Genomic DNA, 23,626 nt, shown 5'->3' with positions numbered 1-23,626 from the left:
GTAAAACCACAAGTCCCTATCTCCATCCATGGCTAATTTAGGAAAGGGCCAATTTTAGCTAGCTAGCTAGACACCAGAGGACAACAACACAACGAGATGAATTGTTGCAAGTTGTTGTGATTGGAGTGAAGCCAACTCCAAACGGGCTTCCCATGACACTTTTTTTTTGGTGTGCCAGGACCATTCCCAGTGGAGCTCACTCTGTCTAACTCAATGCTGATTGGCTATTATTTTATACTTTTTTAATCAAGAGAGACCAAATGCTCGCTGGCTTCCCTTGCATTCAATGCTACGGGCAGCAACAATGTCATAGTATTCTTTACCAAACAGCATCAAATAGATGGCCTACACATACAGAGACTGAGAGGCACTGTTTTGCTCGCTCGGATGCTGTCTCCGGTGAGATACATCAGGAAAATGATGAAACACAGAGAGACGAAATATACATTATTTTATAGGATTTGTAGTTTTTTTCTTGGTAAATGGCAAATGTAGTTTTAATTCACAGAAAAATATTCACCAGTCGCAAGTTTAGTATATGAGTTCTCAAATTAAGTTGCCTGCTTGCACATTTTATTGAATTTGTTCACATAAAATTCAGTTTGTTGTTGTATTTATTCACACATCACATTATGTGCTTGTGAGTGTTGTTGCATTGATTTTCAAAATCATAAAACATTTTTGCAACTACAAATCTGATTATACAGTTGTAACTCATATTTTACATGTGCAAATCATACATTTCATGCATGTACACTTAAGTCATTATTTACATGGGCCCTCAAATCCTCAAAAAGTTATACAGCTGCACCATTGAGAGCATCTTGACTGGCTGTATCACCTATTGGTATGGCAACTGCTTGACCTCCAACCACAAGGCGCTATAGAGGATAATGCATCTGGCCCAGCACATCCCTGGGGCCGAGCTCCCTGCCCTCCAGGACCTCTATACCAGGCGGTACAGACTATTTGCAGTGACCCGCTTTTATTATTTTTTGCACTGACATTCTTGCACAGGCTCTATGCACACTCACTGGACTCTACCTACACACTCACTGGACTCTACCTACACACTCACTGGACTCTACCTACACACTCACTGGACTCTACCTACACACTCACTGGACTCTACCTACACACTCACTGGACTCTACCTACACACTCACTGGACTCTACCTACACACTCACTGGACTCTACCTACACACTCACTGGACTCTACCTACACACTCACTGGACTCTACCTACACACTCACTGGACTCTACCTACACACTCACTGGACTCGACTCACACACTCACACATTTGGCATATGTGACAAATACAATTTGATTTGAGCTATCAAATTGAAACTCATGGACATTATGGACACAGGTATAAAAAAGGAATACTATATATAAATATGTCATTTTAAGTTATTTTTAAGTATAAATTACCAAAGTTACCATAGATTTCCATAGATGGCCTGTTAAATACCAGTATTATCGAAGATTTTTGCACCTTTGGTAAATTATCGGTAGCTTTGCAACCCTAACCAAGGGTTGCAGGAAAATCAAAGACAAATGTCAGAAATATGAATATAGCTATTTTAATAAATTATCATCGTTTTTGACACGTCACTGTCATGTCTATAGATATGTTTCAGATGCCTTGTTATTATATTCAGGAGACATTATATTCTGTTCTATGCTGTTCTGTTCTATTTTGTTCTATTCTATTCAATTCTACTCTATTTCTTCAACAATTGTCTTTCTCTATTCGACTGTAGTAAACAATATCTCATACTTATTGACGTTTAAACTCCTAAAAAAAACTACATTTTCCCATATCCGTTCCCACTCGTTATTCCCCCAGGCCGCCCACATTCACCATATTCCCGGCCGTTATCGGCTAGGAGCCAGTGATGTAGATAAGAAGGAAAAGAGGAGGAAGACTGAAATGAAACAGAGGGAGGAGAAAAGAGGTTCAATCGGAGTCTTGTTCCATGGGACTAGTTTTTCTTGTCAATCGCCTCAAGCCTGCCTCTACAGTCATTGGCCTCCTGTTAGGGTATCAGTGGGCATGATGTGGATGTGATGTCAGATATGTCCTGTTAGGGTATCAGTGTGCATAATGTGGATGTGATGTCAGATATGTCCTGTTAGGGTATCAGTGTGCATAATGTGGATGTGATGTCAGATATGTCCTGTTAGGGTATCAGTGTGCATAATGTGGATGTGATGTCAGATATGTCCTGTTAGGGTATCAGTGTGCATAATGTGGATGTGATGTCAGATATGTCCTGTTAGGGTATCAGTGTGCATAATGTGGATGTGATGTCAGATATGTCCTGTTAGGGTATCAGTGGGCATAATGTGGATGTGATGTCAGATATGTCCTGTTAGGGTATCAGTGTGCATAATGTGGATGTGATGTCAGATAGGTCCTATGTGCAAGGTCACATATGGTGTCATGGCGTGATCACTGACAGAAGTTTTTCCCCCAGATATGTGAAAGCATATAGCTGTCAAAATGTATTAACACATATGCCATTACTGTTATCTAGTATTTAGTGAATGATTGTTCTGGCTTAGTGAAGATACAAGATACAGTATATGTCTTCCATGATCAGGGTGAGAAACCTTGTTTTTAGCACACAGTTACAGTATATGTCTTCCATGATCAGGGTGAGAAACCTTGTTTTTAGCACACAGTTACAGTATATGTCTTCCATGATCAGGGTGAGAAACCTTGTTTTTAGCACACAGTTACAGTATATGTCTTCCATGATCAGGGTGAGAAACCTTGTTTTTAGCACACAGTTACAGTATATGTCTTCCATGATCAGGGTGAGAAACCTTGTTTTTAGCACACAGTTACAGTATATGTCTTCCATGATCAGGGTGAGAAACCTTGTTTTTAGCACACAGTTACAGTATATGTCTTCCATGATCAGGGTGAGAAACCTTGTTTTTAGCACACAGTTACAGTATATGTCTTCCATTATCAGGGTGAGAAACCTTGTTTTTAGCACACAGTTACAGTATATGTCTTCCATGATCAGGGTGAGAAACCTTGTTTTTAGCACACAGTTACAGTATATGTCTTCCATGATCAGGGTGAGAAACCTTGTTTTTAGCACACAGTTACAGTATATGTCTTCCATTATCAGGGTGAGAAACCTTGTTTTTAGCACACAGTTACAGTATATGTCTTCCATGATCAGGGTGAGAAACCTTGTTTTTAGCACACAGTTACAGTATATGTCTTCCATTATCAGGGTGAGAAACCTTGTTTTTAGCACACAGTTACAGTATATGTCTTCCATGATCAGGGTGAGAAACCTTGTTTTTAGCACACAGTTACAGTATATGTCTTCCATTATCAGGGTGAGAAACCTTGTTTTTAGCACACAGTTACAGTATATGTCTTCCATGATCAGGGTGAGAAACCTTGTTTTTAGCACACAGTTACAGTATATGTCTTCCATGATCAGGGTGAGAAACCTTGTTTTTAGCACACAGTTACAGTATATGTCTTCCATGATCAGGGTGAGAAACCTTGTTTTTAGCACACAGTTACAGTATATGTCTTCCATGATCAGGGTGAGAAACCTTGTTTTTAGCACACAGTTACAGTATATGTCTTCCATTATCAGGGTGAGAAACCTTGTTTTTAGCACACAGTTACAGTATATGTCTTCCATGATCAGGGTGAGAAACCTTGTTTTTAGCACACAGTTACAGTATATGTCTTCCATTATCAGGGTGAGAAACCTTGTTTTTAGCACACAGTTACAGTATATGTCTTCCATGATCAGGGTGAGAAACCTTGTTTTTAGCACACAGTTACAGTATATATTTTACAGGAGGTTTTGTGTGTGTAATCCTTTTTGAGAAACCCATTGAATCTGAATTCAACCAGGTTGCGACACACACGCACACACACGCATGCACAAACATACACACATAGATGTGGCTTGACACAGTTTAGGAGGATGAAGGATTGGGAGAACTGGGAATTCCTGGATTTGGACTAAGAACAGAGAAGATATGAACATTTCACAGCAACCTCCAGCAAACCCCCTCCCCCTTCATCCCACTAACTCACAGTGGCGTTAGCCGTTAGCCTGCCGAGCCACACTGCCTCAGTGAGTGGCAGCTACGTCATTGTGCATGTCCTCTGCTTTTCCTCAACAATTTACCACTTTAAAAAACCCAATGACCAATCCGCAGACAATCGCTCGCTGAAACCCTATCTGGGTGAAGCTGATAAAATGCAGATGTATTTCTCTAAATGTGAATTTGTGACCAATTAAGTGGTCCTCCCAAACACACACACACACACACACACACACACACACACACACACACGCACACACACACACACACACACACACACACACACACGCACACACACACACACCAAAACTTTGGCAAATAAGCAAGTATGTGGATAGTAACACACTAACAAGTCACAATGGTGAATTTGTTCAATAAGAAGCAGACGCATTGGCTTTCCTCCTCCTGATCAGCCAGGCAGATTGGAGGGGTCTCAAGTGTCTCATTTGGGATGGACAAAAGACAAATTCAGCTCTACCTTTGAGGCTCACGTGACTAGAACCCTGATTCTATTGATGTCATTGTCATGTCCTTGTGGTTGAATTAACAACATTTACCCCCCTTTAAGTTCAACATCCAACAACATTCTCCCCTTTAAGTTCAACATCCAACAACATTCTCCCCCTTTATGTTCTACATCCAGAAACATTCTCCCCTTTAAGTTCTACATCCACCACCTTTGAGTTCTACATCCAACAAAATTCTCCCCCTTTGAGTTCTACATCCAACAACTTTCAAAACATTTAAAAAAAACTTTATTTAACTAGGCAAGGCAGTTAAGAACAAATTATTATTTTCAATGACGGCCTAGGAACAGTGGGTTAAATGCCTTGTCAGCTCTGGGACTTGCAACCTTTCGGTTACTAGTCTAACCACTAGGCTACCTGCCGCTAGGCTACCACTAGGCTATCACTCACCCCCTTTAAGTTCTACATCAAACATAAAACAAATTAGGAAAAGGGTAGAAAAGGAAATTGGGAAGAGACACCATATCATCAGCATGTAGGCCTACATTGTGCATTGCAATCACCTGTGCCTGAATTTAATTGATAGAAATTCAAGTTTCTTTTGGCATCAACAGCACTTAATATTAATGTAGGTATGTCATGAAAATAAATGTTTTTTCTTAGTTATCCAACAAGCTGGTAAGAGCAGCTTGGATAAGCTGTAACTATACACAAGTTTAGCCCTTCATTTATTGTCGTTTATCAACAAACCTGCCTATCCAAAGAGCAATTTGAGTATGCAGATGTGTTTGTTTTGTTCATTAGGCAATATCATTAGCAGTGTTGGGACGTTACGAAGTGCATGAATGCCTTTCACTGATTGGTAGTGAACTAATTCACAGTTTACACTGATTCCATTGTTCAATTTGTAGAGAGGAAGAAACTCTCTTTGGTCCTACTGTGGTTTGGCCCAAGTGAGAGCCTCTGGCTACAGTCTGACATATTCTGTGATCTACCTCAATGTTAATATGGCAGAGTTAACTGAAAAGCCTGGAGCGCTGCGAAACAACAGTAGAGAACATTATGGATGAGCAGCCCTGAGAAACACAGTGAAAGTGAGAGAAAAAAAGTATGTGACAGTTTAATTAGTAGATTTAGTCATGATATTAAAATATTCTGTGTTAGACAGCCAATGGGAGAAGTTTGTAGTTACCACTGGCTGTCAACAGCTAGCTAGAGAAACCATGCAGTTAGCTGGACACATTAGGCTGCTGCCATACCCTCCTTGCCAGCAAACTTAACCCAAGTCCAGTGGCATACTTCATTTGCCTGTTCTGCTCTTCCAAAAAAAGTCCCATTGCTACTTTTTTGCTACATTAGAATACTCTTCTACATTGAAAACTCCTTTCTAATTTCTGTCAGTTCTGCGGTTACAACATAAACAGGTCTTCCACCCAGACCTGTGTATTTACTTATGTCAATGCGTGTGCTTGCATATACAGACACTCAACACACTTTTAACATTCTCCCTCGCTACACTGACTATTTGGCCTCGACGTTGGCTAGCTTTCGCTACAGTCTTTTTCAAAAGACAAATTAAAGCCATATAATTTCCTTGGTGAAAGACTCCCTCTGTATCACAGGTGCCTGGCTGAATGCAGGCGTTAACTTCCTTCCCTCTCTCCCCCAACTTGTTGAAGTTTATAAGAGAGCTATAGAAAATATTTAAAGCAGTCACTTAAGTCCGTGAGCATGGTTAACGTGATTGTAAAACATGTTGGGTTACATACGGTCCTGTGCTAGTAGTAAGTGGTGACGACAGCAATATGAGTTTGTGTGTTGAGAGAGAAGAAAGAGAAACTGGATTTACCTGAAAAAAACAAAAAGGTAAAGAGGGAGAAATGAGAAGGGAGAGAGAGAGAAATATAGGGGGGAGAGAGGGGGGAGGGAGCGAAAGAGAGGAGGTGGGAGAGGGGGGAGAGAGAGAGAGAGAAAGATAGGGGGGAGAGAGGGGGGAGGGAGCGAAAGAGAGGAGGTGGGAGAGGGGGGAGAGAGAGAGAGAAAGGAGAAAAAACATATACATTGCTTGAGACCCAAGGACATACAGTATGCTATGTGTGAGAATTTGGCTTGGACAGCCCTTGCTCTCTCTTCTCCCTCCCCCTCTCTATCGTTCCTCCTTTCTCCCTCCCTCCCTCCCTATCCCGCTCGTTCTCTTCTCTTTCTCCTCTCTTCTCTCATTCGGACTCTTTCTCTCTCTCTATAAATGCTTGGCAGTTTCACGCATGGCTGGGAGCAATTTCCCACAATGTGTAAATTAGTCAATCTCCAAAGTCAGTAAAGTGGCTTTTGAAGGAGGGACATTAATGAAGTGTACCATTAGGCCTCACATTTGTATTCTTAGGGGCTCTCAGGCTTTTGAAGTTGTGAGGCCCGGCCTGATTATCCACATGCCAGCGCTGCATGCCTCTGTTACTTAGATGGAGAGAGGAGGAGAAAGAGAGAGGGAGAAGTTTTGTAGGCTTGCACTGGCTCTCCTTTACACCCCCCCCCCCCCCCCCCCCCCCATCGCTGGACCCTCTAATAAACTGCCATCCAGTCAACCCCGCTGGCCATTGGACAAACAGAGAGAGTGAGGGAATGAGAGAGAGAGTATGGAGTCTGAAGAAGAAGAAGAGGGAAGGAGCCCTGACTTTTCACTGACACTTCAAAGCCCTGTCTAGGAGTAAATTGCTGTGGACCGTTTCATTCAGAGTGGCGCTCCCTTTGCAGATGACAGTTGCATGGTGACAAAGTTCAATTGGCACTGTTAGAAGGGGGAGCGAGATCAAAGGCGCACCATTGTAATGGTTTTGTTCCGTTGAAAATCGCTTTTTGTCCATCTGCCTTTTCACTGCCGACTCCGGCTCCAGTCTGAGTAATAGGATTTTTACTCTCTCTGGGTGGAGAGAGAAAGAGAGAGGGAGGGAGAGACAGAGAAAGTGAGAGGGAGGGAGAGAGAGAGAGAAAGACAGAGGGAGGGAGAGAGAGAGAGAAAGAGAGAGGGAGGTATAGAGAGAGAGAAAGAGAGGGAGGGAGAGAGAGAGAGAGAGAAAGAGAGAGAGAAAGAGAGAGGGAGAGAGAAAGAGAGAGGGAGAGAGAGAGAGAAAGAGAGAGGGAGGGAGAGAGAGAGAGAGAGAGAGGGAGTAGAATGATTCTTTGCCACAAGGGAATGGAATTTAGAACCCCCACTCTCCCCCTTGCCCTCCTCCTCCACCATTCTTATACAATCCAAAAGCCAACTGTGTTGATGTTATTATGCCTTTCATCATCCCAAATGCCGAGTCATAATCTTCACTAAGAAATTATTGCAATTATCCGATATGCGATAAGGCAATGATGCGGCCAATGTCCTCCGTTTCTGTGGCGGATTCTTAAAAACTGCTCTGTCCGATCATCTCCCTCGCTCTCTCTCAAAGCCTCTTTTTCCTGACCTCTTATCTCTCTGTTTATTTTGCCTTTGCTATGTATTTCTCTTATTCTCTGTCTTTCACACACATTTGATCTCCTTCTCTCTATCTATTTATTTTGCTCTCTCCCCTGTATTTATTTAACTATTTCTTTCTTTATCTGCTTCATTTCTAGTACTACTCTTTTTCTCTCAAGGATCAGTGAGAAGGAACAGAGCCTCTGAAGGACTACTTACCCCAATCTGAACAAACAAACAATTACTGTGCTACTGAGACAATCAACAGCTATTTTACACCCTTGTCCCTCCCACCTCTCTCTCTCATCACACACACCTCTCTGGAGACTGAGATTTTGACTGAAGTCAAAATCCTTATACTTGTATCAACGGTGAATGCCAATGTTTGAGACAAAAACAATGATATTTCTGTAGCACCATAAGTTAGACGTGAATAGCTTTTCCCCAGCTTTTTCCCAGACCACTTATATAGACATCCCAAGCAGCTTGAATACTACAATGCGTCCTCGTCCACAGTAGCTCTCAGATTAATTGATTCACCACCATGTAAGAACCTCCCTAATGTTATTAAGCTATGAGAACAGAGGAGTGTGTGTGTGTGTGTGTATGTGAGGATCGACGCTGGAGACAGGAAGCAGGTACAGGGAGAACATTTAATAAATAATGGACAATAAACGAGACAGGAACAGCGTCTGGACAGGGGACAAAATGATGACATCAATGCTGACACAGAGATGGAGCAGAGAAAACAGACAGATAAAGGGGAGGCAATCAAATAATGATGGAGTTCAGGTGGGTCCAAGGAGTCGCAGGTGCGCGTAATGAAGTTGACAGGTGTACCTAATGGTAGGCAGTCCGGTGCCCTCGAGCGCCAGAGAGGGTGAGCGGGAACAGAAGTGTATGTATGTGTGTGTGTGTGTGTGTGTGTGTGTGTGTGTGCACAACAAGCTCTCAGTTTCACATCAGAATTAGACATTCATCTGTTTTTCACAAATGTCAAATTTCAAAGTGCTTAAGGTTAAGTTTAGGCATTTACTCAGAAATCTTAAGGTTAGGCATTAACTCTGAATGGTTAAGGTAAGGGTTAAGGTTTGGGATTGGCTTAAAACTAAAATCAACTTTCTATCACTGAATTTGAAAATGTTACTTTTTGAACCATAGGCAAATGCAACACACTTCCACCATCCCTGTCCACAATTCCAAGCAAAACCAAAACCTACTTGAAGGGAACAGCTGTCACTGTGCCCCTTGTGGTTGGTTTCCACATCATCTCCCGAGGTCCTCAGACAAGTATGGGCGTCGAATTCTGACTCGTATCACGGCTGACCTGGCTGTGCGCCTGTATGCATCTATGTGTAAACATATTAGCGCTTGTGGCCAACACACAATGAAAGAAGGTATGGATATTTTAGTAGCAAAGTGCGTCAGACAGAGGAAGAGTTGGGTCTGTGTGATTGACTGTTGGCCACATGTCTCCTTTTTTCCCTTTAGCTCTGAAAGAAAAGTGGTATTTCTTCAAAAGGCCCATTTGAGAAACCCTGCAAGCCTGTAATTGCTACGGAAAGGCCTGCGATAACTGCCAAAGCAAACACTTGGAGACAGAATTTGAAATACTGTAAACAGCATAGTAACCCACTCACTGTCGAGACCCGAGAGAGGGGTGGGGGTTACAGATGAAATTCAGTGTGTGAAAATAAAGTGTTTTCAGATTTTCATTTTATAACCAGGCATACAAAGGATCACATATTAAAGGGAAACAACAACCTCACTCCACTTTGAAGCCAACTCCAAATTAAGTCAGTCCTATGAAAACAAGGCATAGAAAGGTAAGAAGAAACCATTTTCTCACCCTCTGCATTTATTCAACAAAGTGAAGAGATATTGAGATCATGCTGCCGCAGCAGTCTTTCTTCAACAAAGAGAAGAGATAGAGATCATGCTGCCGCAGCAGTCTTTATTCGACAAAGTTAAGATATTGAGATCATGCTGCCGCAGCAGTCTTTCTTCAACAAAGTGAAGAGATATTGAGATCATGCTGCCGCAGCAGTCTTTCTTCAACAAAGAGAAGAGATATTGAGATCATGCTGCCGCAGCAGTCTTTCTTCAACAATGAGAAGAGATAGAGATCATGCTGCCGCAGCAGTCTTTCTTCAACAATGAGAAGAGATATTGAGATCATGCTGCCGCAGCAGTCTTTCTTCAACAAAGAGAAGAGATATTGAGATCATGCTGCCGCAGCAGTCTTTCAACAAACAGAAGAGATAGAGATCATGCTGCCGCAGCAGTCTTTATTCGACAAAGTGAAGATATTGAGATCATGCTGCCGCAGCAGTCTTTCTTCAACAAAGAGAAGAGATATTGAGATCATGCTGCCGCAGCAGTCTTTCTTCAACAAAGAGAAGAGATATTGAGATCATGCTGCCGCAGCAGTCTTTCAACAAACAGAAGAGATAGAGATCATGCTGCCGCAGCAGTCTTTCTTCAACAAAGAGAAGAGATATTGAGATCATGCTGCCGCAGCAGTCTTTATTCAACAAAGTGAATAGATATTGAGATCATGCTGCCGCAGCAGTCTTTCTTCAACAAAGTGAAGAGATATTGAGATCATGCTGCCGCAGCAGTCTTTCTTCAACAAAGAGAGGAGATATTGAGATCATGCTGCCGCAGCAGTCTTTATTCGACAAAGTGAAGATATTGAGATCATGCTGCCGCAGCAGTCTTTCTTCAACAAAGTGAAGAGATATTGAGATCATGCTGCAGCAGCAGTCTTTCTTCAACAAAGTGAATAGATATTGAGATCATGCTGCCGCAGCAGTCTTTCTTCAACAAAGAGAAGAGATATTGAGATCATGCTGCCGCAGCAGTCTTTCTTCAACAATGAGAAGAGATAGAGATCATGCTGCCGCAGCAGTCTTTCTTCGTTGTCTTTAACAACGGATTTTATTCCCCAAATTGAAATTGTCAAAGCGACTCCCCTTTGGAGAATCCAAAATACTTTATGATCGCCCGTAACCTTTTTTACGTGTTGACACAATATTTTTCTTAAGCTGCCAAATAAAAGCTGGTGATTATTATTTTAGGGTGACCCCTTTTTCCCGCAGTAATGAAGCGAGGTATGGTCTACTGGGGCAGGGGCCATTAAAACTCAGTCTGGGTTCAGTGCAACTCAACTTAAGTAGTGCACTCCTGTGGGTTTCGTTTTTCACTTTTGTCTCTCTCTCCCTCTTTTTTTCTCTCTTTCCCCCACTCTCTTGTAAAAACCCAAATCCCCCGACACCAATTAGAAGGCAAAAACGGAAATCTCTTTCCAAACATGACATTTACAGGCCAGGACTTATAACAGTCTCCCCACCCTCTCTTGCTCTAATGCGCACACACAAACACACACACACACTCTTTCTCTTTCTCTCTTCCTCTCCCACCGTTCTGCATCTTTCTTTCACTCACTTATTCCCCCTCTCACATCCCCACACTCTCACTCATTTAAGCTGACAGTCTATGATTCTGCAGTGGTGAGATAAAATATGTAATACTGACTGTGGTCAAATTACTGTGTCCATCCCAAAGCATCCTGCAGTTGGCAGTTTCATTGCTGTGTATTCTCTGTGTCAGTCATCAGAAGATGACGTCCCTGCACGATGCTAACTATACAATTTTTCTACGCTGAAATATTTTACTGTATGCGAAATGCAGTTCCCTTGAGTGTCTCCATCTTGAGAACCACTTTCTTAGCAACTCTGTAGGTCAAAACACATAATGTCTCTCCAAGCAAGTTTCTCGCCAAAACTTTCAAAAGCATCAGAAAAGTGAACAAAATAATTTTCCATTTCACTACGGCCCTAGCACATTAACTTCAAAACTCCACCATTCCATAGTGGCTCCCAGACTGTAGCCCGGTTGATTGCCAGACTGCCAGACTGCCACCCTCAGTGTGGACCTGTGTCAATCTGGTCCCAAATTACAACTCAATCTTTCTGGTACAACTGGGCTTTAACAAGGCTGAGCCACAGCATTAATTACCATGGAACACATAGTTAGCAAAGCAGCCCAGCGTGTCCCTCCTGCTCCTCCATCCTGGCATACTCCAAAATGTATACAAAAACACAGTTTGTTAACTACCAATAATTACGTTAATTAGAGAGCTTCTCTCCCTTGGCTCCAATGGCGGCTGCAGTGGTGGTGGCAATGTCAGCCACTCATAATACTTGAAGAAGCAGAATGCAAACATGTTTTATGGGGTTCTGTTAGCTGTTTAAATGTTTTTCATGATTTAAATTCAACCCCCTGGCGAGTTCCGGTTGGTTGATTGGCGTAGGGTGGCCGATGAGTGCCAATGCCCTTACGATCTTTCAACATTAAAACCATGCGTTGCGTCACACTGTGATGTCATTTTGAAAATTGAATAGCTCCCCATGTGTTTATGCTAGATACTTATAGTTTATTGTAGTGGCTTTGGCCCAATCCCCTCTTTCAGTCAATATAATTTGCGGCAATTTCATAATATGGGGCTTGTGAAAGCTTGCTTGTTCTACACATGAGAGGATCCGGACAAGAATGTCGTTACGAAATCATCTGTAAAACCCAAACCGTGTGAGCTAAACTAATACAGTATGTCATCAACATTGAATGGGGAGATTATCACGAACCGGACAGTGTCGTATTTTTGGCTCTAAGACATCCACAAGCTTTATGGCAGTCGTCTGAAATCTCTGTCGTGGACTTCCTCATTTCGAAAAGGTCTTCTCACAAAACTGACTGTCCAGATAGAACTGTTGTATCTATGAACTAAAGAGGAAACTTTCACAGAGGTGTCTGTTGTTCTGCTCTACACTGCACACAAGCTTCAGTGGAATTGTCTGAATGTAACCCAGTACTGGGCTGTAAAAATTGCTAAATGTCCATAATGTGACCAAACATGTCTAAATAATTGTATATCTCTCAGATATAGGACAGACATTTGAAAACCTTGTTCCTTATGATACATTTTGTGACTTTCTGTTTTGCCATTTATGAATGTGTTATTCAATGTGTTTGTATGAGTGACTCATTGCAAAATTACAGAACAGGGCTGCGGGCAGCTGAGGGAAAATGGAGGAAAACTAAACTTCCGGAGGACCTATCATCCTTTCACTCCCTCATCTCTACCTTATTTCCTCTGTATCCACTGCTAAAGCCACTTTATATCACTGTAAATTTCAAGGTTCTGCCTCTAACCCTAGGAAACTCAAACTTTTCAACCATCTCCTCCCTCCTTAATCCTTAATCCCCTCCCTCTTTTTATATGGACGACTTTGTTAACCACTTTGAAAAGAAGGTTGACGACATCCATTCATTATTCACTCAGCCTATTGAATCCACTGGTCCCACTCACACAGAACTACCCTTCGGCTTGATCTCTTTCTCCCCCCCTTTCTCCAGATGAAATCCTGCGACTAGTGATCCGGCCACCTGACAACCTGCCCACTCGACCCCATCACCACCTCCCTTCTCCAGACCATCTCTGGAGACCTTCTACCATTCCTCACTTCTTACATCAACTCCTCCCTGACCACTGGCTGCATCCCCCCTGACTTAAAAATGGCACTAGTCGCTCACTCCTCAAGAAACCAAGACTCAACCCCCCGATGTCAAAAACTACAGACCAGTATCCCTTCTTTATTTCCTTTCCAAAATGCTTGAGCGTGCTGCCTCTGACCACATTTCTCACGTTCTCTCTCAGAACGACCTTCTTGAACCTAACCAGTCAGGCTTCAAGATGGGTCACTCAACCGAGACTGCTCTTCTCACGGAGGCTCTCCGCACTGCCAACGTTGACTCTCTCTCCTCTGTTCTCATCCTCCTAGATCTATCCACTGCCTTCAACACTGTGAACCATCATATCCTCATCTCCAGCCTCACAGGGCTGGGCGTCTCAGGCTCTGCACACACTTGGATTGCATCCTACCTGGCAGGCCGCTCCTACCGGGTGATGTGGAGAGGATCTGTGAGGATCTACACCACATACTCTCCTATCATTGATATGCAGATGACACTCAACTACTTTTCTCCTTCCCCCCTTCTGACACCCAGGTGGTGACATGCATCTCTGTGTGGCTGGCAGATATCTCAGCTTGGATGTCAGCCCACCACCTCAAGCTGCTTTTCCTCCCAGGGAAGGTCTGCCCACTCCAAGACCTCGCCATCAAGTTTGACAAATCGACGGTGTCCCCCTCCCAGAGAACCTTAGCGTGACCCTGGACATCACCCTTTCGTTCTCTGCAAACATCAAAGCAGTGACTCCCTCCTGCAGGTTCATGCTCTACAACGTCTGTAGAGTACGACTCGCACAGGAAGCGGCACAGGTCCTGATCCAGGCACTTGTCATTTCCACTGCAACTCACTGTTGGTTGGGCTCCCCGTGTGCCATCAATCCCCTGCAATTTGGGGCGGCAGGGTAGCCTAGTGGTTAGAGCGTTGGTTAGAGCGTTGGACTAGTAACCGGAAGGTTGCGAGTTCAAACCCCCGAGCTGACAAGGTACAAATCTGTCGTTCTGCCCCTGAACAGGCAGTTAACCCACTGTTCCCAGGCCGTCATTGAAAATAAGAATTTGTTCTTAACTGACTTGCCTGGTTAAATAAAGGTAAAATAAATAAAAATAAAATTCAACCTTCCCAAATTGTCCCATGTTATCCCCCTCCTCCGCACACTCCACTGGCTTCGATTCGAAAATCGCATCCATTACAAGACCATGGTACTTGCCTATGGAGCAGCAAGAAGAACTGCCCCTCTCTACCTTCAGGCTCTGCTCAAAGATTAATACAGTAACTGTAAGTTACTCTGGATAACAGCATCTGCTAAATGTCTCAAATGTAAATTCAAATCTATGGGCTACAGCAGTAAGGGCCAAATTCAATATTTCATCAAATAATTTGTATTTTTTTCTACCTAAATCAAATGACTAAGTTATATATTTTATGATCATCTTAAAACAATTCCATATGTTAGCTTAGTAGATATTGCGATCTAAAGGATTAGACCTACAGGGGTTAACGACATGGTGATTAAAATCCTTTCCTTCCTGCGGAAGAGCCCTCTAATTTCCTCCCAATTAAATGTTGCTTTGAAAAGTTCAGAGGACTGTAAGAACAATCAGGCAGTTGAATGGTTTAGAGTTTTTTCTTCTCCATCAGATAAATATGTTGGTGCTCTTACTGTCATGGTTGATGGAAAATAGATAACATTTACCATTTACTGCCCTCCTTTGGGGGTGGAGTGGAGTAGTGGATTGGAGGGGGGGGGGGGGGGGCAGAGTGGTGTCAGGGGAAACTTGCACTTGATGTGGACAAATTATACATTTCGTTCTCAGCTTCATGAATTAATCCAGGTTATCTTGTTGGTTTCAAAAGATCCAAGAAAATGATCTTATCCAATAAAATTATATTGGATCTGATTCGAGGCACAGGGAAGCTACACCAAGCTCTCATACGAATATGACTCCTGGGTACATAACTGCTGGTATCAGATTCCAAGGCCCAGGAGTCATTATTATTACAATTTCATACCGTCCACAAGGGGCAAAACCTATCTAGTAGACTCGCGACTTGCTAAGGCAGTGTTGATGGGGTAGGATGGGCTTAAATGGTAAGCTATGGCTCAGAGGGTAACGAGTTAAATCCCAGTGCTAGGTACTCATTTACATTTTTTCTGTTTTAACCCTATCCAAAACCTTAACCCTTTACCACTCAGAATGAATGCCTTAACTTAAACGTCAAGTTGTGTTTTGGTTGAACTTCTGCGCAGTTCGACTGACAGCTAACATACATCAAAATATAATTAAAATGGCCACACAGGGCATAATCTACAGACAACACCACATAAGGCCCCACACTGCATAATTAATAAAGATGGCACTGCAGTGGATCGCTTCTGATCTGAACTTTTTTTGTACATAATATTTCCGCCATCATTTCCTATGACCAAAAACAGTTTCTGAACATCAGAACAGCGATCACTAAAACCGATTTAGATGAAGATTTCCACTCTGCGTAACTCGAAAGAGACGTCGCAAGATAGGCAAATGAGCGGGTTCCCTGACGAGAATAAATAAATAAACCTCTTCTACCCTCCATTCTATTGGCGAACTTAATAAAATCACTAGAGAACAAACTGGACGAGCGCTGATTGAGACTATCCCATCAACGGCACCTGAAGAACTGTAATATCCTTTAGATCACCTTTACTCCACACACAGAAACACATACCAATCTCATTCTTGCCCTCCATTTGGCAAATCTGACCATAACTCCATCCACCTGATTCCTGCTTACAAGAAAAACTCAAACAGGAAGAATCAGTGGCTCGCTCAATACGGAAGTGGTCCGATGAAGCGGATGCTAATGTGCAGGACTGTTTTTCATCCGATAACATTGAGGAGTTTACCACATCAGTCACCGGCTTCATTAATAAGTGCATTGACGACTTTGTACCTACATACCTACCGACACGAGCCTACCAAATTAGCTAAATTCCTTCTATGCGCGCTTCGAGACAAGCAACGCTGAACCGTGCCGCACCAGCTGTTCCGGACGACTGTGTGATCTCGCTCTCTGTAGTCGATGTGAACACGACTTTTAAACCGGCTTAACATTCACAAGGCCGCGGGGCCAGACGGATTACCAGGACGTGTACTCATAGCATGTGCTGACCAGCTGGCAAGTGTTGCCCCATAGCACTCACATCAGTAGTCATGAAATGCTTTAAAAGGCTGGTCATGGCTCATGTCAACACCATCATCCCAGAGACCCTGAACCTGCTCCAATTCACATACCGCCCCAACAGATCCACAAAAGACGCAATCTTTATTACACTCCACTCGGCCCTCCCACCTGGACAAGAGGAACACCTACGTGAGAATGCTGCTCATTGCATATAGGTCAGCATTCAACACCATAGTGCCCTCCATGCTCATCACTAAGCTCAGAACCCTGGGACTGAACACCTCCCTGCAACTGGATCCTGGAATTCCTGACGGGCCTCCCCCAGGTGGTGAGGATAGGCAACAACATACCCACCACACTGACCCTCAACACGGGGGCCCCTCAGGAGTGCATGCTTAGTCCCCTCCTGTAATTCCTGTTCACCCACGACTGCGCACCCACGACTCCAGCATCATTACGTTTTCTGACTACATGACAGTGGCTGGCCTGATCATCGATGATGAAGAGACAGTCTATAGGGAGGAAGTCAGTGACCTGGCAGTGTGGTGCCAGGACAGCAACCTCTCCCTATACATCAGCAAAACAAAGGAGCGGATCGTGGACAACAGGAAACAGAGGGCCGAGCACGCCTCCATCCACATCCACTGGCTTCCTGTTAAGGCTAGGGTTGATTTCAAGGTTTTACTGCTAAACATGGACTTTCTCCTACCTATCTCTCCAATTTGGTCCTGCTTTACATACCTCCAAGAATGCTATGGTCACAAGGCGCCGGCCTCCTTATTGTCCTTAGAATTTCTAAGCAAACAGCCGGAGGCAGGGATTTCTACCTACCAGAGGTATCGTCGGACAGGGCCACAGTGGCCTGATAATTGGCCTGATAATTCCTGGCTGTCCCCAGTCCACCTGGTCGTGCCTGACCTGTTGACCAGACGCGCTACCTTATCCTGCTGCTGCTCCAGTTACAACTGCTCTGCTTGTGTTTCTTGGACATGCTACCTTGCCCCAGACCTGCATATTTATATTGATTTATTTTTGAGTACTTTTGACCCTTTTTCTCCAAAAATTGGTATTTACAGTCTTGTCAAGAGCCATGCGTCAAGAGCCATGCATCCCCTGAAACATGACCCTGCCAAGCCGCACTGCTCCTTGACACACTGCTCGCTTAACCCGGAAGCCAGCCGCACCAATGTGTCGGAGGAAACACTGTACAACTGGCGACCGAAGTCAGCGTGTGCCAGGCTCGCCACAAGGAGTCACTAGAGCATGATGGGACAAGGAGATCCTGGTCGGCCAAACCCTCCCTTTACTCTGGACGACGCTGGGCCAATTATGCTCCAGTCACGGTTGGCTGCGACACAGCCTGGGATCAAACCCGGATCTGTAGTGACGGTTCTTGCACTGTGATACTGTGCCTTAGACCACTGCACCACTCGGGAGGCCCTGGACCTGCTGTTTTCATCCCTTTCTCTCTCTTTCCCTCCCTCCCATTCTCTCTCTCTACCGCACCTGCTGTCTCGACCTCTGAATGATAGGCTATGAAAAGCCAACTGACCCTTACTCATGAGGTGCTGACCTGCTGCATCCTCTACAAGCACAGTGATTATTATTTGACCTAGCTGGACATTTGAACATCTTGAAGAACAATCTGGCCTTGATGGCTATGTACTCTTATAATTTACACCAGGCACAGCCAGAAGATGACTGGCAATCCCTCAGAGCCTGGTTCGTCTTTAGGTTTCTTCCTAGGTTCCTGCCTTTCTAGATAGTTTTTCCTAGCAACCATGCTTCTACATCTGCATTGCTTGCTGTTTGAGGTTTTAGACTGGGTTTCTATATATGCACTTTGTGACATCTACTGATCCAAAAAGGGCCTTATAAATACATTTGATTTGATTGACTGGGCTGTAGTAAAGCAAGTCGAGAGCTTCACATTCCTCGGTATCCATATCACTAATGAATTATCATGGTCCACACACACCAACACAGTCATAAAGAAGGCACGACAACGCCACTTCCCCCTCGGGAAGCTGAAAAGATTTGGCATGGGCCCTCAGATCCTCAACAAGTTATACAGCTGCACCATTGAGAGCATCTTGACTGGCTGCATCATCGCTTGGTATCGCAACTGCTTGGCATCCGACCGCAAGACGCTACAGAGAGTAGTGTGTGTGGCCCAGTACATCACTCAGGCCGAACTCCCTGCCATCCAGGACCTCTATACCAGGCGGTGTCAGAGGAAAGGCCTAAAAAATTGTCAAAGACTCCAGACACCCAAGTTATAAAATGCCCTCTCTGCTACTGCATGGCAAGTGGTACCGGTGCAGCAAGTCTGGAACCAAATGGACCATGAACACCTTCTACCCTGAAGCCATAAGACTGCTAAGTTAGTTAAATCATTAACGAATAGCTAACCGGACCATCTGCATTGACCCTTTTTTCACTAACTCTTTTGCCTCATCACATATGCTGCTGCTACTGTTGCCTAGTCACTTTATCCCTACCTATATGTACATACTGTATCTATCTCAATTACCTCATACCCCTGCACATCGATTCGGTTCAGGTACCATGTACTGTATATAGCCAAGGATACTCGTTGTGTGTTTATTCCATGTGCTATTATTTTTCTATTTTGTATCTCTCTGCATTGTTAAGAGGGGCCTGTGAGTAATCATTTTACTGTTAGTCTACACTTGTTGTTTATGAAGCGTGTGACAAATACAATTTGATTTGATTTAATACGGCCCCAAATGCATGTCTTTGTTGCTGCAGTTATGCACAGGGACTAGGTTTTCTTTGGTGATGGAATTGCACTCTCAATAAGAGAAGAACAACAACAGCTGTAGGATATTCATTGGACCAGTATTGTCTCAACAAAATAATCCTCCAGCAACAGGATTTGAAAGTTTAGTCCATAATGTTTCTTGATCAGTGATTAGGTTATTAGCTGGATAAAATTAGGCTAGATGAAACATGGAATAGTTTCTGGTTTCATGTTTTATTAGTCATATGTATAGGATACGCATTAGTGGTGCTGCAAGTCAGCTGTTTGTTCACCTGCACCCGCCCAACCCCAACCCGCTAATATAGAAAATGTGCTGTAGGCTACAGTCATAGACAGCAGAAAGATTTTTTTAACAGGGGGTTCAGGATTTTTTTTGTTGCCTGATTTTGATATGATTCTGCTTCTCATTTCCAACATTTTGATAAGCTATTTGTTTGTAAATTTGTCTATCATTAGATACATGCAGCATCTCTTTTGTCATTATATATTGCCCTAGAAGACTAAATAAACCTTGCTCACTAGAATGTCATAAATCTAGGTGACATTGGTCAAGTTTTGTATCATCTCTGCTTCTTTCGTGAAGCAAAGACGTTTAGAAAATGCTATAGTCTAAAAAAATATATAAAAAAAACTTCAACGGAAATTACATCAGTTTTACCGGTTGTAAGGAAATAGAAAGCTGTGGAAATGAGTACAGTTTGGCTTGGATGCATATTTTTGGTGGTTGAAATACTGTACTATCAGCTTTTATGATGCTGATAAAGGCAGCACCTCTAGAGAGGGATTCGCATTCTCTCAAGATGTTGAAAGAAAGAAGTCATATTCCTCAACTCCTGTCCCCAAGTCAAAATTGTGCCTGTTTGGTGTATCATTTCACTGCAAGTGAAATGTTTAATTCTGCAGGAGTTAATATTAAGGCTATGTGAGGTTTTAGATCTACTTACAGTCAGTGTCCAGATTTCAGTTACTATTTAACCAATCTAAACAATAGGCTACAGTTCTCTTGACGTGCCATAGGCCTATTTGAAGTCCCCATCTTGTGACTGACAAATGTGTATTGCGCCTTACAATCGTCACACATAATATAGCAGGTACTGCTATCATCCTATGTTATTACTTCACCAAATCTTTCCCAAACATTACTTTTCTGTCCCTACCTTCTCTTTATTTTCAGTTTTTCTCATAGTGCATTAAACTCCGACATTGTCCTTTTTGCCTCTGTGGATTATATCTAGACTACATTTTTTCTGACCATTCCCAAAAGCGTTCGGTGATTGGCGTGTAGGCTATTTGGCACCAGTACAGTTAGGCCCTAAACCTTAGGCTTATACAGTAATGCCAGATAGCCTAAAACAATGAAAAAAAAAAACTAAATGTAGTCTATAGATATAAATTGCACCAGAATGATACATTTATGGATTTTTTAAGGTATTGTTTTCTCTTTATTCAACCCTCCACTTCATCCACACAATATTTCATGACCCTAAACCTGCGCTGCCTCACATATAACCAAGGGGACTGCAGGTTATAAGACAACCAGCGCATCACTAATACGCATGGTATACATCTTCAAATTAAATGCTTACTTGCAGGTTCCTTCTCGACAATGCAACAGCAATAAGAATAAGACAACCCGTCACGGAGCTGGACTAAGACAACATGTCACGGAGCTGGACTAAGACAACATGTCACAGAGCTGGAGTAAGACAACCCATCACGGAGCTGGACTAAGACAACATGTCACAGACCTGGAGTAAGACAACCCATCACGGAGCTGGACTAAGACAACATGTCACGGAGCTGGACTAAGACAACCCATCACGGAGCTGGACTATGACAACCCGTCACGGAGCTGGACTAAGACAACCCGTCACGGAGCTGGACTAAGACAACCCATCACGGAGCTGGACTAAGACAACCCATCACGGAGCTGGACTAAGACAACCCATCACGGAGCTGGAGTAAGACAACATGTCACGGAGCTGGACTAAGACAAGCCATCACGGAGCTGGACTAAGACAACCCATCACGGAGCTGGACTAAGACAAGCCATCACGGAGCTGGACTAAGACAACCCATCACGGAGCTGGAGTAAGACAACCCATCACGGAGCTGGACTAAGACAACATGTCACGGAGCTGGAGTAAGACAACCCATCACGGAGCTGGAGTAAGACAACCCATCACGGAGCTGGACTAAGACAACATGTCACGGAGCTGGAGTAAGCCAACCCATCACGGAGATGGACTAAGACAACATGTCACAGACCTGGAGTAAGACAACCCATCACGGAGCTGGACTAAGACAACATGTCACGGAGCTGGACTAAGACAACATGTCACGGAGCTGGACTAAGACAACCAATCACGGAGCTGGACTAAGACAACATGTCACGGAGCTGGACTAAGACAACCCATCACGGAGCTGGACTAAGACAACCCATCACGGAGCTGGACTAAGACAACCCATCACGGAGCTGGACTAAGACAACCCATCACGGAGCTGGAGTAAGACAACATGTCACGGAGCTGGACTAAGACAAGCCATCACGGAGCTGGACTAAGACAACTCATCACGGAGCTGGACTAAGCCAACCCATCACGGAGATGGACTAAGACAACATGTCACTGAGCTGGACTAAGACAACATGTCACGGAGCTGGACTAAGACAACCCATCACAGAGCTGGACTAAGACAACATGTCACTGAGCTGGACTAAGACAACATGTCACGGAGCTGGACTAAGACAGCCTACCACAGGGAAAAGGCCACCGATGTCTGAGTGGTTTTGATAAACTGAGATTTATGCTCCTCCAGCATTTACGGGCATTCGCTACATTGCCTATTTAGCCCCTGCGTCACCCGCTTTGTCTGGACACAGTGCAAGGGGAAAGGTGGATATCTGTAACAGCCTTCTTCCACCACCACAAGTTACAGATGCACAAATATCATACCACCAAGACATGCTAATCTCTCACCATTCCAATTACATAGGAGGTTAGCAGTTTTGGTGCGGTATTATAACTTTCCCACTCATCATTATTCACGATTCATTCAGGATGATCTGTAATCATGGTAGCATGATGTTTAGAAATAGTGTTTAGAAATATATTGTATTTTAATTTACAATAAAGGTGACTCCAAAATGACAAAATACATTAATACGAATACTTTTAGTCCCCTAAAATGGAGGGACAAGGAGCAAAAAGTGATGTCATTTCTAAACGGTTCACCTAATATACAGTTGAAGTCGGAGGTTTACATACACCTTATCCAAATACATTTAAACTCAGTTTTTCACAATTCCTGATATTTAATCCAAGTAAAAATTCCCTGTTTTAGGTCAGTTTCGGATCACCACTTTGTTTTAAGAATGTGAAATGTCCTAATAATAGTAGAGAGAATGATTTATTTCAGCTTTTATTTCTTTCATCACATTCCCAGTGGATCATAAATTTACATACACTCAATTAGTATTTAGTAGCATTGCCTTCAAATTGTTTAACTTGGGTCAAATGTTTAGGGTAGCCTTCCACAAGATTATCACAATAAGTGGGGTGAATTTTGGACCATTCCTCCTGACAGAGCTGGTGTAACTGAGTCAGGTTTGTAGGCCTCTTTGCTCGCACATGCTTTTTCAGTTCTGCCCACATATTTTCTATAGGATTGAGGTCAGGGCTTTGTGATGGCCACTCCAGTACCTTGACTTTGTTGTCCTTAAGCCATTTTCCCACAACTTTGGAAGTATGCTTGGGGTCATTGTCCATTTGGAAGGCCCATTTGTGACCAAGTTTTAACTTCCTGACAGATGTCTTGAGATGTTGCTTCAATATTTCCACACAATTTTCTGTCCTCATGATGCCATCTATTTTGTGAAGTGCACCAGTCCCTCCTGAAGCCACCCCACAACATGATGCTGCCACCCCCGTGCATCATGGTTGGGATGGTGTTCTTCGGCTTGCAAGCCTCCCCTTTTTTCCTCCAAACATAAAGTACGATCTTTGTCCCCATGTGCAGTTGCAAACTGTAGTCTGTCTTTTTTATGGTGGTTTTGGAGAAGTGGCTTCTTCCTTGCTGAGCGGCCTTTCAGGTTATGTAGATATAGGACTAATTTTACTGTGGATATAGATACTTT

The sequence above is a fragment of the Oncorhynchus mykiss genome, chromosome 7, assembly GCF_057628025.1.
Source record: "Oncorhynchus mykiss isolate SJ-2025 chromosome 7, ASM5762802v1, whole genome shotgun sequence".
Lineage (NCBI taxonomy): Eukaryota > Metazoa > Chordata > Actinopteri > Salmoniformes > Salmonidae > Oncorhynchus > Oncorhynchus mykiss.
This window is presented reverse-complemented; position numbering follows the sequence as displayed.